The sequence below is a fragment of the Amblyomma maculatum genome, chromosome 5 (assembly GCF_055883805.1).
Source record: "Amblyomma maculatum isolate TAMU_Amacu chromosome 5, ASM5588380v1, whole genome shotgun sequence".
Classification (NCBI taxonomy): Eukaryota; Metazoa; Arthropoda; class Arachnida; order Ixodida; family Ixodidae; genus Amblyomma; species Amblyomma maculatum.
The window spans coordinates 7,647,167-7,660,214 of NC_139348.1; the positions used below are offsets into that span (position 1 = coordinate 7,647,167).

A 13,048-nucleotide genomic window follows, 5' to 3' on the forward strand; every position below is an offset into this window, starting at 1 on the left:
CCCTGCCCTGATGCTTTATTTTTAGCATCATTAGTTGTTGCAAATTTAATTCTCTCACATGAATGCAAGGAACAGAACGACTAAAACAAAAGAACAGCGTAGACGCGTCCAAAGCGCTCGAACCACTGATGGCTCGGCCAGTGCAACTGCGGCAAATCAAGGGCGCGCCGGCGGCCGACGGCATCGACGGCGATGGATGGATGGATGGATGGAATATAGGAGCGTCCCCTTTGAAACGGGGTGGTAGCAGCAGCTATCATGCTCATTTTTCTCCCTATATCTTAATTATTGATTTAGAATGGTTAACTAAACCTTCATTGGATGGATGGGATGGATGGATGGAATATAGGAGCGTCCCCTTTGAAGCGGGGTGGTAGCAGTAGCTATCATGCTCATTTTTCTCCCTATAACTTAATTATTGATTTAGAATGGTTAACTAAACCATCATTCTATTTATTAAATTTTGTTCCTACATTACTAACATTATGTCACTTCTCTGCTTTTAAGCCACCAATCTTCCAGTCGTTTTTTGCTAGTTTCCACCACCGGTTTATTCACCCGGCCACTGTTATCTCTAAACCCCAGAGCTTCAGGAACAGTGATTGCGCCTGCACCAACTTCCGGATGGATACCATTAGATTCGAGTATAATATGGTGAATTGATTCACTGGAGTTTCCACATACAGCACATACGTCATCTCCATTGGTAAATTTCTTTTTGTAGCTGCGTGTTCTAAGGCACCCTGATCTAGCTTCAAAAAGTAGGGCACTGCCTCTTGAGTTATCAAAGAAATCTTCCTTCCTGATCTGCATTTTCCACTTTCGGTATAATTCCACACTCTGTTTTTTTTTTTTTCATCGAATTTATCCAATTTTTACCTTCTGTGTTTTTCACCTGTTGCTTAATGCTCTTTATTTCTCCGTCCTTGTTACTAACATACTTACTAGTTAGTTTCCTAGTTCTTTTCCTCCATTGTGAGTCAACGCTTTTCAGGTACAGGTATTTAAATACCTTAGCTGCCCATCTGTTACTGTCCAATTTCCTCAGGCGTTCCTCATATAATATTTTACTCTGAGCTTCCCGTACTTCGAAAGATGCCCAGCCCATATCTCCCTCTACCGCCTCATTTGTAGTTTTGCCGTGGGCACCTAGTGCTAATCGTCCAACGGATCTCTGATTTATTTCTAATGTCGACTGTACCTCTGATTTTAGGCACAAAACGGCATTTCCGAAAGTAAGTCCGGGCACCATAACTCCTTTCCAAATACCCCTCAATACCTCTTACCTATTGTATCCCCACAATGCCTTATGCTTCATTATCCCGGCATTCCTTCGCCCTTTGGCCTTAAGTGATTGCTCATGCTTTCCAATGTATGCCAATCCTTCGTTTACCCATACCCCCAAATATTTATATTCTGCTACTCTAGGTATTTCAAGGCCTTGAATTTTAAGACACTGATCAGTTGAGCCGTTGAAAATCATCAGACCCGACTTAACTGCGCTGAAACTGAAGCCTAGAGCGTCCCCTTCGTCTCCGCAATACTTAACTAGAGTGCAATTCTTCCAGACTCTCAGCTAGCAGCGCAATATCGTCTGCATACATCAAACCGGGGAGGCGCTGCTCTACCGCCTTTCCACCTAATCTGTATGACAGGTTAAAACCTAGGTTACTCTCTTGTATCCTCCGTTCCAGGTTTATCATATAAAGCATGAACAGCACCGGTGATAGAGGACAGCCTTGTCTTAATCCTTTGCATACTTTGACATCCTCCGTACTTCTTATCCCTTCCCACGTAATTTCTACTTTGTTATCTCGGTATATTTCCTGTAGGAACTCTATGATCTCATAACCGATACCTTCTTTTAATATGTTCCACAGGAGTTCCCTGCTTACGTTGTCGTACGCCCCGTTTATGTCCAGGAAGGCCAAATACAAAGGTCTATTTTCCACTCTAGATATTTCGATGCATTGGGTAAGCACGAACAGGCAATCATCTAAGCGCCTACCATCTCTAAAGCCGTTCTGAAGTTCTCCGAGCATCTTGTTACTTTCAACCCATGCTTGCACCTTTAATTTCACCGCCTGCATGGCTAACCTGTACATTACAGATGTTATGGTAATCGGCCTGTAGGATTTTATGTGCATCCTTTCTCCTTTCCCTTTATAAATCAAATTCATTTTACTCTGCCGCCAGCTGTCCGGAATTTGCTTATTCGCTATGACTGTTTCCAAAGCTTTTAACAACGTTTCCTTACTTTTTGGACCGAGTTCATTAATCAGCTTGATCGGAATTCCATCTATTCCTGTAGATGTGTTTTTAGGGATATTTTTTTCTGCCTTTTTCCAGTTTAGATTGGCCAGTTCTAAGGTGCTTTGTATTCTGCTACCTTGTGTTGCTTCCTGATTTGCGGAGATTACCCTATCGTCGTTCTTAAATGACTCGGCTATAACTGATGTAATTTAGTTCACTGCGTTATCTCCCTTTAAACAATTTCCCTCGTTATCTTGAATCCGATCTTGCTTCCTTTGATTCTTCTTCCCTAGCCAGCTTATATGGTTCCAGAATTTCCTTGTTCCGCCTCTAGAGGCATCGTGTATATCAGCCATCCAGCGATCGGTGGACTGTCTTATTTTACTTTGGACGAGGGCCTGCACTTGAGGTTTCTTTTGTCGATATGATTCCCATTTTTGGTCGATTTCCTCCTGAGAAGCCTGTGCTTTCTTTGCCATTCGGTGTTCCCTTGAAGCAGCCCGTCGTTGTTCAATAGCTTCCCTGATTTCCTTATTCCACCAGCTCCGTGGCTTCCTCTTCCATTCCAGCGGTTTGCTATTTTAACCTCCTGAATTTTACTCCTTATGAGTAGTTCTAGCTGTTCATAATCCCAGTCTTCCATGGGGCTTTTCTCTATTGCTTCCTCTATGTCTGCTGCTATCTGCGCTATTTTATCGTCGTTTAATTTTGCGTTTACGTTTTGTCTAAGTTCCATTTCTCTTTTCTTCAAGGGGCCCATCTGCAGAAGGTGGGCTCGGTGACTGCACCACAGCGCAGCCACCTAATCCGCTTACCTTTGCGATGCACACGACCGTCCTCGCATTTGCCAGCCTGCTGCTGCCGTCCCTGGCAGGCCTGTCTACGGGGCGTCATCGGTGTGCGCACTGCCGTACACTGGAGATGACCCTGGATCCTGCCATCCACCGCCCGGCGAGTGCTCGTCCCTACTGGATATGCCGCCAGAGGAGCTGCACACACCGGAAATCACAGTACCATGGATGGCCACATCGACATCAGCAACAATGCCAACATGTATAAAAGAGCTTCACCCGCTGACACCGCTTCTTGGGCTCGGTGACTGCACCACAGCGCAGCCACCTAATCCGCTTACCTTTGCGATGCAGGTCAGTACACCGTATGCCCTCTTCGCTAAAAAATCCAGTAATTATATCTTGGTGCAGTTTCTGAGCCCGCACTGCTGTGTCGCCATTGCCGTTGAGTGTGCTCACGTAATTCATTCCTTGCTCATGCTATCAGGTGACGTTGAGACTAACCCTAATCCTGAGGGCAACGCTGCTGTACTCGCTGAACTACAGAAGCTAAACGCGGGACAGACCCTGTTGATTACGGAAATACAGGGCCTCAAAACACAACAGATCAAACCATAGCAAGCCTAGACAAACGAATGGCCGATCTCGAAACGCATTACCAAACACTTGTTCACCTCAAAAACGATATTGAAATAATGCAGTCAACCACAATCGACCAAGCTAAAAAGATTAAAGAACTAGAAACACGCCTGGATGACGCGGAAAACCAATCACGTCGGAATAACCTTATTTTCTATGGCATCCCTGATCCTGCTAGCGCTGAAACGTGGGCTGAGTCAGAAAAACTAGTCATTGATGTTTGCCGCAATAATCTTGATATAACCTTGGAACCTAACGACATTGAAAGAGCGCATCGCCTCGGAAATCATTCAGCCGACCGAATTCGTCCCGTAATCGTAAAATTCCTATCTCATAAAACCAAAGACGCACTGTTATCAAATGGCCGTAAATTGAAAGACACAAACTACAGTATCGGAGAGGACCGTTCGACACGCGCGTACAGTTGCTAGCGTTTGCCAATTCTAACAAGTATCCCTTGCGCTTCAAAACATCGGCTCAAAACGCTACGTATTTGACGCATCATCCGTTAAGGAAATAGCATAGCAATTGCCCCGTCACAAAACTTTAACAAATCGTCGACCCGCACAATGTTCTCTCGTTTTCGACAATATTCACTAACATCCGTAGTCTTCTTCCAAAGCGCGAACTCATATCAAACATCATGTCGTCATCCGGGAGCAACATACTAATACTAACAGAAACTTGGCTAACTAGTGATGTAACGGATGCGGAAATTTTGGCCGATTTACCCAACTACGAAGTGTATCGAAACGATCGAAAAGGCAAACGGGGGGGCGGTGTTCTCGTTGCCATTCATCGAGGCATATCATGCTCTGTTGTTGACGTCGCATCCGACATTGAAGCCATATGGCTCATCTGTCGCGCTCCCCCCGTAACAGTTCTGCTTGGCGTTTGCTACAGGCCCCCCCAGGCTAATCCAGACTTCCCACGTCATCTGAACAACATCCTTCATAAACTTGTTTTCACATATCCAAATGCCCGTATTCTTCTTTTTTGTGATTTTAACTACCCGGATATTGATTGGCAGAGCATAGCTAGTTCCACAATAACGTGTCATGCAGAGGCGAAGAACTTCATCGATGTCTGTTTAAATTTTAACCTCACTCAATTAATTTCCCAACCAACCCGTGTCTCACGAGAATCAGCAAACACGCTCGACCTGATACTAACAAGCAGCCCCGAGAATGTATCATCCATCAGTTACCTTCCTGAAATCAGCGATCACAAAGTCATGCATGCTTTATTCTCATTTACCTCGACTCAAAAACAGACATCCGATAAAACGATACAACTCTACGATAAGGGTAACTATAATGCAATAACTGAAGAACTTAACACCTTTTTTCCTGAATACGTATCCGCTTTTCACACTCGCTCAATTCATGAAAACTGGCTGATATTCAAGAACAAATTAAATCATCTCACTAACATGTTCGTACCAAGGATTACCTTTCAAACTAATCGCCATGGTTTACCCAGCACTTAAAACGACTCGAAAACAAAAAAGAAACGATTGTTTCGTACCGCCGAACGAAACGACACGCCTGCCGCATGGGAAAAATACTTCGAGGCCGAAAAATCATACCTACTTTCTGTTCGTAACGCCAAGTACTCATTTGATCACAATGACTTACCAAACTTACTTATAAGAAACCCCAAGCAATTCTGGCAAGTTTTAAACTCAACACATCCTCCCGATATTAAACTGACGAATGATTCACATGAAGCGGTGACTGACCATGATTGCGCAGAAATATTTAACCATGCATTCACATCTGTGTTCACTACCGAACTCGACGCACCTTCCCAATTACCACCCTTTAACTTAGAAACCCCCATGCCGGCAGTCACATTCGTCGAAGAAGGCATTTCATCCATAATTCATAAAATGAAACTTTCATCATCAGCTGGTATGGACCTGATTAATTCAAAACTATTGAAAAATGTGGAATCAATTTGTGCATCATATTTATGTCTCATTTTCTCACAGTCACTCTCCTCAGGAATTTTGCCTCTTGATTGGAAAACGGGGAAGGTCGTTCCAGTCTACAAATCAGGTAACAGAGACTCGCCCTTGAATTACCGCCCCATTTCATTGACTAGTGTGCCTTGTAAAATCATGGAACATGTCATCTACTCACAAATCGTAAACTTCTTGGACCGAAACCATTTTTTTCACCCTTCACAACACCGGTTTCGTAAGGGCCTCTCTTGCGAAACCCAACCAGCGCTTTTCCTTCACGACTTGCACACTAATCTAGACCGTAATGTGCAGACCGAAACCATCTTTCTTGATTTCGCCAAAGCTTTTGATAAGGTTCCCCACCGTCGGCTATTACTAAAACTCTCAAAGCTGAACCTACCCCCTAATATTCTCAAATGGATTGAAGAATTCCTAACTAACCGTTCTCAGTCAGTATATCTTAACGGCCATCTGTCTACTTCAGGCGTCCCACAAGGTTCTGTCCTCGGTCCCCTCCTATTCTTAATATATATTAACGACTTGCCCCTGCATGTTTCCTGTAGTATTCGAATTTTCGCAGATGATTGTGTTATTTACCGCACCATTAATAACTGTCACGATCAATACACTCTTCAGACAGAGCTTAACAACGTACTAAATTGGTGTAATAACTGGCTAATGTCCCTCAATCCTAGTAAATGTAAACTCATGTCCTTCACTCGTCGTCACAATCCATATCTCTTTCATTATTCAATTTCTAACACACAGATTGAGCAAGTACAATCATATAAATATCTAGGAGTCACTCTCTCTTCTAATCTATCATGGCAGGTTCATGTCGGTAACATCATTTCAGCATCAAACAAAACACTCGGTTTTCTAAAACGTCACCTTCTTCTTGCCCCACCACATGTTAAATTGCTCGCGTGTAAATCACTTATAAGACCCAAATTAGAATATGCATCCCCCATCTGGAGCCCACATCAAGCATATCTAATCACCGCATTAGAAGCTGTGCAGAATCGTGCTGCCCGATTCATTCGTTCCTCATACTCATATGACGTCAGTGTTTCATCCTTGAAAGCTACATCCGGACTGCCACCCCTCTCTTTACGTCGTCGCATTGCTGGCCTCACCCTTTATCACAAATGCTTTTATTCTCCTCTCAATCAAGCACCGTATATCACCGCCGCATCACGCATATCTCACCGCACCAGTCATCCCCATTCAAGTTGCCCGCCCACTATCACGCACTGCTACGTTTTCAGCTTCGTTGTTTCTTCGAGCAGCCACGGACTGGAACGGCCTACCCCATGACATCGTCGCCATCGCTTCAACATCTGCTTTTCAAGAACGCGTAACAGATCACTTTCAATGTTAAATTACCATCGCTGTTTGTTTTCCTCACTACAAATGTAATCCCACCCCTTATGTAACACCCCCTGAAATGGGGGCCTTTAAGGAATAAAACTGAACTGAACTAATACGTTTATGATCACTTCCCAGACTACACTCACCTTCTTCGTCTATTTCCATTTTTGTGACCTTGCTATAAATTTCCTGCGACATTTTTTTTTTTTTTTAGGACTGCTGCAGCTGAGGCTCTAAGGGAGCACTTCAGGTGAGGGGTCAAAGGAAGTACCTTTGAAAGACAAACAGAACCACCTTTGCAGGCTGCGAGGTTCGAAACTGGGTTTGGGCCCACTGCGGAGGAGGGGCGCGCAGCGGGGTTTACGGAGCGGTCAATAGTCGTCTGCCTGTTGCGGAATTCCCACGTGATTTGGCCTTCACATTTTGTTTCTCTATTTACTATAACTAGATCGTGTCGCTCGCAGAAATCTAGCATTAGCTTCCCGTTACAATCCGTGTATCCATCCAGATCGTCGATGTGGCCGTTCATGTCCCCCAGCAGAATAATATTGGCCCCGTTTCCAAACTGGCTTATATCGTCACTGAGACATTCAACAAGATCCCTGTTTTCTTGCCTGCATTGATCTCCTGTTCCTAAAAAAACTACCCCTAGCCATGTCCTTATGCCGGCAATGGATCCTGAAACCCAGATATGTTCTTTACAAGATGATTTAATTCTTTGCCAATTTGTTCCCTTGTGTATCAACATACCTACGCCTCCACCCTTTCTTTCCGTTCTCGTCCTGTTGCACCCTTCCCAGACGTAGCCTTCTATAAACGGCGGATCTTCTAGATCCCTGAGATGAGTCTCGCAAAGAGCGTACACACCTATTTTGTCATCCTTCAACTGCTGTTCTATCTCTAGCCATTTCGCTCTTTTTCTACCTCCTTGCATGTTTCTGTAGCTGATCCTAATGTTAAATTTCTATTTTGTACTTTTTTTTCTCGACCTACTCTTTGCCATTTTTCGGGGCTCAGCCTCCATTATTACACTTTCTTATGCTTCACTTCTAACTACCTCTGTGCACGGAATCCTCGCGGACCCCCTAAAAAAGCTACAGCCCTGCCTGCCAAGCGCCAGCCGATCTCTGCTCCGACCCTTCTGTTAAAATGAATGCCATCTCGCTGAAAAGCCCTACCAAAACCTGCTTTATGTACCTCCCTGTTTACCTCAACCACTTCGAAACGCTTCTCCAGGCTTAACTTTCTTATGTGCTGATTAACTGTCACCACGTCCTTTTCCGTCTTTCCGTTCAATCCTAGCACCTCTGGTACTGTGCGTACAACTATCTGCGTCTGCTGTGCTATCTCCCTGATCTCGTCAACTCCCTTAGCTAAACTTTCCACCACTCCTGCAGCGTCATCATTTAGGACATCGTTTAGACCCGCGGATACTATTACCATACTGCGCTCTGCGGAATCCTTCAACAGCCTATTTTTACTCTATTTTAGTACATCCCTTATTGTTCTCCCTGGGAAGGCTCCAACCAACACTCTCTTATCACCCCTTACACGTTCCAAGATATCTCGCTTGCACCTGTTCATGTTAGAATTTCCGGCGATAAGCACCTGGGCCTTCTTTCTCCCTCTCCCAACTGTTGGCTCCTGCTTTCGGTTATCTGTGTCCTTATCTCTGGGATTTTCATTCTTCCTTACTTCTTCCTTTTATTTCCGGCGTCTTAGCTGCTTCTAAATAACTCTGACGGTTCGGATCCGCCTGACCTACTTTGCTCATGCCTTGCATGCCAGTGCTGGCCCCAGCCACGTGGCCCACATTGGAATGTTCATCCTCGTTGGTGCCAAGGATAAAGTCGGCCCCTTTTTTTTTTTTTTCAGTTTGAGTAAGCTGTCCAAGCAGTTTCTGATTTTCCGCTCTTAACAAACTTACTTCATTTTCTGAATCATCCACACGAGACACTAAACTGCCCCTTTCTTGATCAAATCTATCTAGACGCGCACTCAGTACGCAACACCGACACAAAAAGTCGCTGCCTTCCGCTTCACCTACAGAGTCAAAACGCGTTTCCTTGAGATTAACCTGCGCCTCACACTTAGTACACTTTACTTTCTTTTGATTGCACATCTTAAGCGCTCATCGACTGAACTATATCTATTACGAATTCTCAGAATATACAGATTGCCAAAAGATAGAAGACACAAGAAACGACTAGCAAACAGGCGTTAAAAACCAATTCTGCGAATGCCAATAGCCTAGAAAAAAATATTTATCTAAACAAGATAGCTAAATAATGAACGCCAAGAAAATCTAGCTGCCGGCACGAAAAACCAGGCCGCTAACCAAGAGCTAAAATCTGTTCTTTTGGCTGCACCTAACCTAACTAGCTGAAAACGAAATAAAGTTAATAAAAGAAAGAACTCATCTGTTTGACGCTTCGGAAGCTCCCGCTGTCGCCAGTCCGTCCGTTTCCGGTAGCCACGTGCAATCGGAGGAGCGATGGAACACGCGTCCGCACCACACGGCTGTCAACTGGCACCTTAGCTATTGGTAGCGCCGCCCCGCGGTGGCGGCGGGAAGGCATCACCGCGGCGGCCACGCGAGCGCGCGCCCTCGGCACACTAGCCACTATATTCTAGGCACTACAGGCAAATAAAATCCCTTGATAATTTGAAAGTAGCGACTTTCTGTGAACTATGCCGCCGCGCCGCGCACCCTCGCCGATTCTCCTCTCTCACCTCTCCCATCGGACGGTGATTGGCTCCGCGGGCGGCTCCGCGGGCGGTCTTCGAGAAAAGCGCGGGATAAGTTCGCTCTTTTTGTGTTTTTATTTTTCGTCGGCGACATTTTTTGGGCAGCCGCCGCTGCTACGACCGAGCTCCTTGACGTTGCGGGCTTGCCCTTCGCGTTATTCGCGCTCCTTTAGTGCAGCACTACGCCCAGTTGCTGCGCATTTCAGTGCCAGAGTGAAAAAGGCTTTGTTCTTTTCGCGATTCCGAGCGTTAAGAAAGACACAGAAGAAAAACGTGGCTGCACAATATCGGCCGCAAGAACTTTACGCCGACGAAGACTGCCCATCTCTGCGGGGTTCAAGCGACTGTGTATACTGATACTGCATGCAAGCGCATCACTAATCTGCCAATCTCACTTAATTCACTGATCATTTTGCGTCGTTATGCGTGTTATTGTTTTCACTTCATGGTTCCGCTCAACGTGCTATAATAGCGACGGCTGATGCATACAATGCGCATACATTCGCATACAATACCCACTTTAGTTTCTGAACCTAGTTCTCGCTTTTCAACGATAGCGCGTGCAATGAGGGAGATTATTAAGCATTAATAGGCTTATGTCGCAGGAAAGCGTGTAGAGAACTCGTCCACAGAACGTGTCCGCAAAACTATATATCAGCACATCAAACATTTCTCTTTAAACCCTTAAAATTTGACCTTGTCCGTATCTGGTGAAATTGGTGTCTAACTTAACTTGAATATGGCGAATTCAGTAGTTACGTCCAAATTTCGGGACCTCCCACAAAATGCAGCCCCAGGAACTCTCTGAATTTGACCTCATCCGAATGTGGCCAAAATCGATGTCTAACTTATAATTTGGGTATGGCGAATTCAGTGAAGTCGAATCCAAATTTCGGTGGTCGAGAGGGCTTTGGGGTGCGGACGCTTTCCTTGGATGACGGGAAATCGGTGCTTGGATCTTTGGCTCTCGATTTCGGCTCGACACCACCTCAATGTCGCCGACAGCGGGACCAAAAGGCGTTTCATGCTTAATAGAAAAAAGTTCATCATCATCATCATCATCAGCCTGATTATACCCACTGCAGGGCGAAGGCCTCTCCCATATCTCTCCACTTAACCCGGTTCTGTGCTAGCTGCATCCACTTGACCCCTGCGAACTTCTTAATCTCATCCGCCCACCTAACTTTCTGCCGCCCCCTGCTACGCTTTCCTTCCCTTGGAATCCAGTTTGTTACCCTCAGCGACCATCGGTTATCCTCTCTTCGCACTACATGTCCTGCCCATGTCCATTTCTTCTTCTTAATTTCCACTAGAATGTCGTTAACTTGAGTTATTTCTCTGACCCACTCTGCACGCTTTCTATCTCTTAATGTTACCCCTACCATTTTTCGTTCCATAGCCCTCTGGGTTGTCCTCAACTTAAGTAGAACTCTCTTGGTTAGCCTCCACGTTTCAGCCCCATAGGTGAGTACAGGCAAGATGCAACTGTTGTATACTTTCCTCTTGAGCGATACCGGTAAGTTGCTAGTCATAATCTGCGAGTGCTTGCCAAATGCGCTCCATCCCAATCTTATTCTTCTTGTTATTTCCTTTTCATGGTCCGGATCTGCGGTTACTACCTGTCCTAAGTAGATATATTCGCCTACTACTTCCAGTATTTCGCTACCTAATGTAAACTCCTGTTCCTTCCCGAGGCTGTTGAACATTACCTTAGTCTTCTGCATATTGATTTTCAAGCCTACCTTTCTACTTTTCCTGTCAAAAAGTTCATATTCGTTTTAAAGTCGCCGTGCAAATTCTCAACTACAAAATCGATTAAGCCGTTGCATGTGCACTGCGCGGTGCCAAGCTCCTGAACGTTAATGAAAATTTTTTGGACGGCCATCAAAGCAAATATCCCAGCTTGTTCCCAGCAAACATCCCTCTACTAAAACTCCACTCGTGAGCAACTTCATAAACTGTACTTCCGCGAAAATTAGTTCGAGGTGAATCTAAATTTAACTAACAATTGCTATGCTGAAAATATTCTGGAATGTTCAAATATATTGTAAATATTAAGCTTCATATACTATGCCGTGTTTAGACAGACGGTATGGAAAAGTCAAAAGGATTGTGAGCTGTATGCAGCAAGTGGTTTTGTTCGTGCCGCAAGCGCACTTTATTGGCCCTTTCATTGCGCGTACGAGACGCTAACTTATGTGGCTCGTGGTAGTCAAACGTGTCGCGTATCTTACTCGTGATTTTATTCAATAACAGAGTGTGGAAAAAGCGCGAACTTAAGAGCGCGCGCATGGGCCAGCCAACTGCCCGGACGGCGAGAGAGCGCTGCCCAAAAAAGCGTGCCGTGTGCAGTGCGCGCAGCCGGCGGGCGAGGATATTCGAGGAGGAAAACGCCTGAGTGGAGGAGAGTGTCGCTACTTTCAAATTATTGAGGGGTTTTACAGGCAAACAGCGCGCAGCGCGCGGTGCCGCACGCGGCTACATGGATGGATGGATGGATGGATGGATGGATGGATGGATGGATGGATGGATGGATGGATGGATGGATGGATGGATGGATGGATGGATGGATGGATGGATGGATGGATGGATGGATGGATGGATGGATGGATGGATGGATGGATGGATGGATGGATGGATGGATGGATGGATGGATGGATGGATGGATGGATGGATGGATGGATGGATGGATGGATGGATGGATGGATGAATGGATGGATGGATGGATGGATGGATGGATGGATGGATGGATGGATGGATGGATGGATGGATGGATGGATGGATGGATGGATGGATGGATGGATGGATGGATGGATGGATGGATGGATGGATGGATGGATGGATGGATGGATGGATGGATGGATGGATGGATGGATGGATGGATGGATGGATGGATGGATGGATGGATGGATGGATGGATGGATGGATGGATGGATGGATGGATGGATGGATGGATGGATGGATGGATGGATGGATGGATGGATGGATGGATGGATGGATGGATGGATGGATGGATGGATGGATGGATGGATGGATGGATGGATGGATGGATGGATGGATGGATGGATGGATGGATGGATGGATGGATGGATGGATGGATGGATGGATGGATGGATGGATGGATGGATGGATGGATGGAATATAGGAGCGTCCCCTTTGAAACGGGGTGGTAGCAACAGCTATCATGCTCATTTTTTCTCCATATAACTTAATTATTGATTTAGAATGGTTACCTAAACCATCATTCTATTTATTAAGTTTTGTTCCTACATTACTAACA

The 13,048-nt window shown here is 45.3% G+C and overlaps 1 pseudogene; it reads left to right on the top strand.

The window, feature by feature from the left end:
- Positions 1–3,048: 3,048 nt before the first annotated feature.
- On the top strand, positions 3,049–4,208 carry LOC146187712 (uncharacterized; annotated as a pseudogene).
- Positions 4,209–13,048: the final 8,840 nt, after the last annotated feature.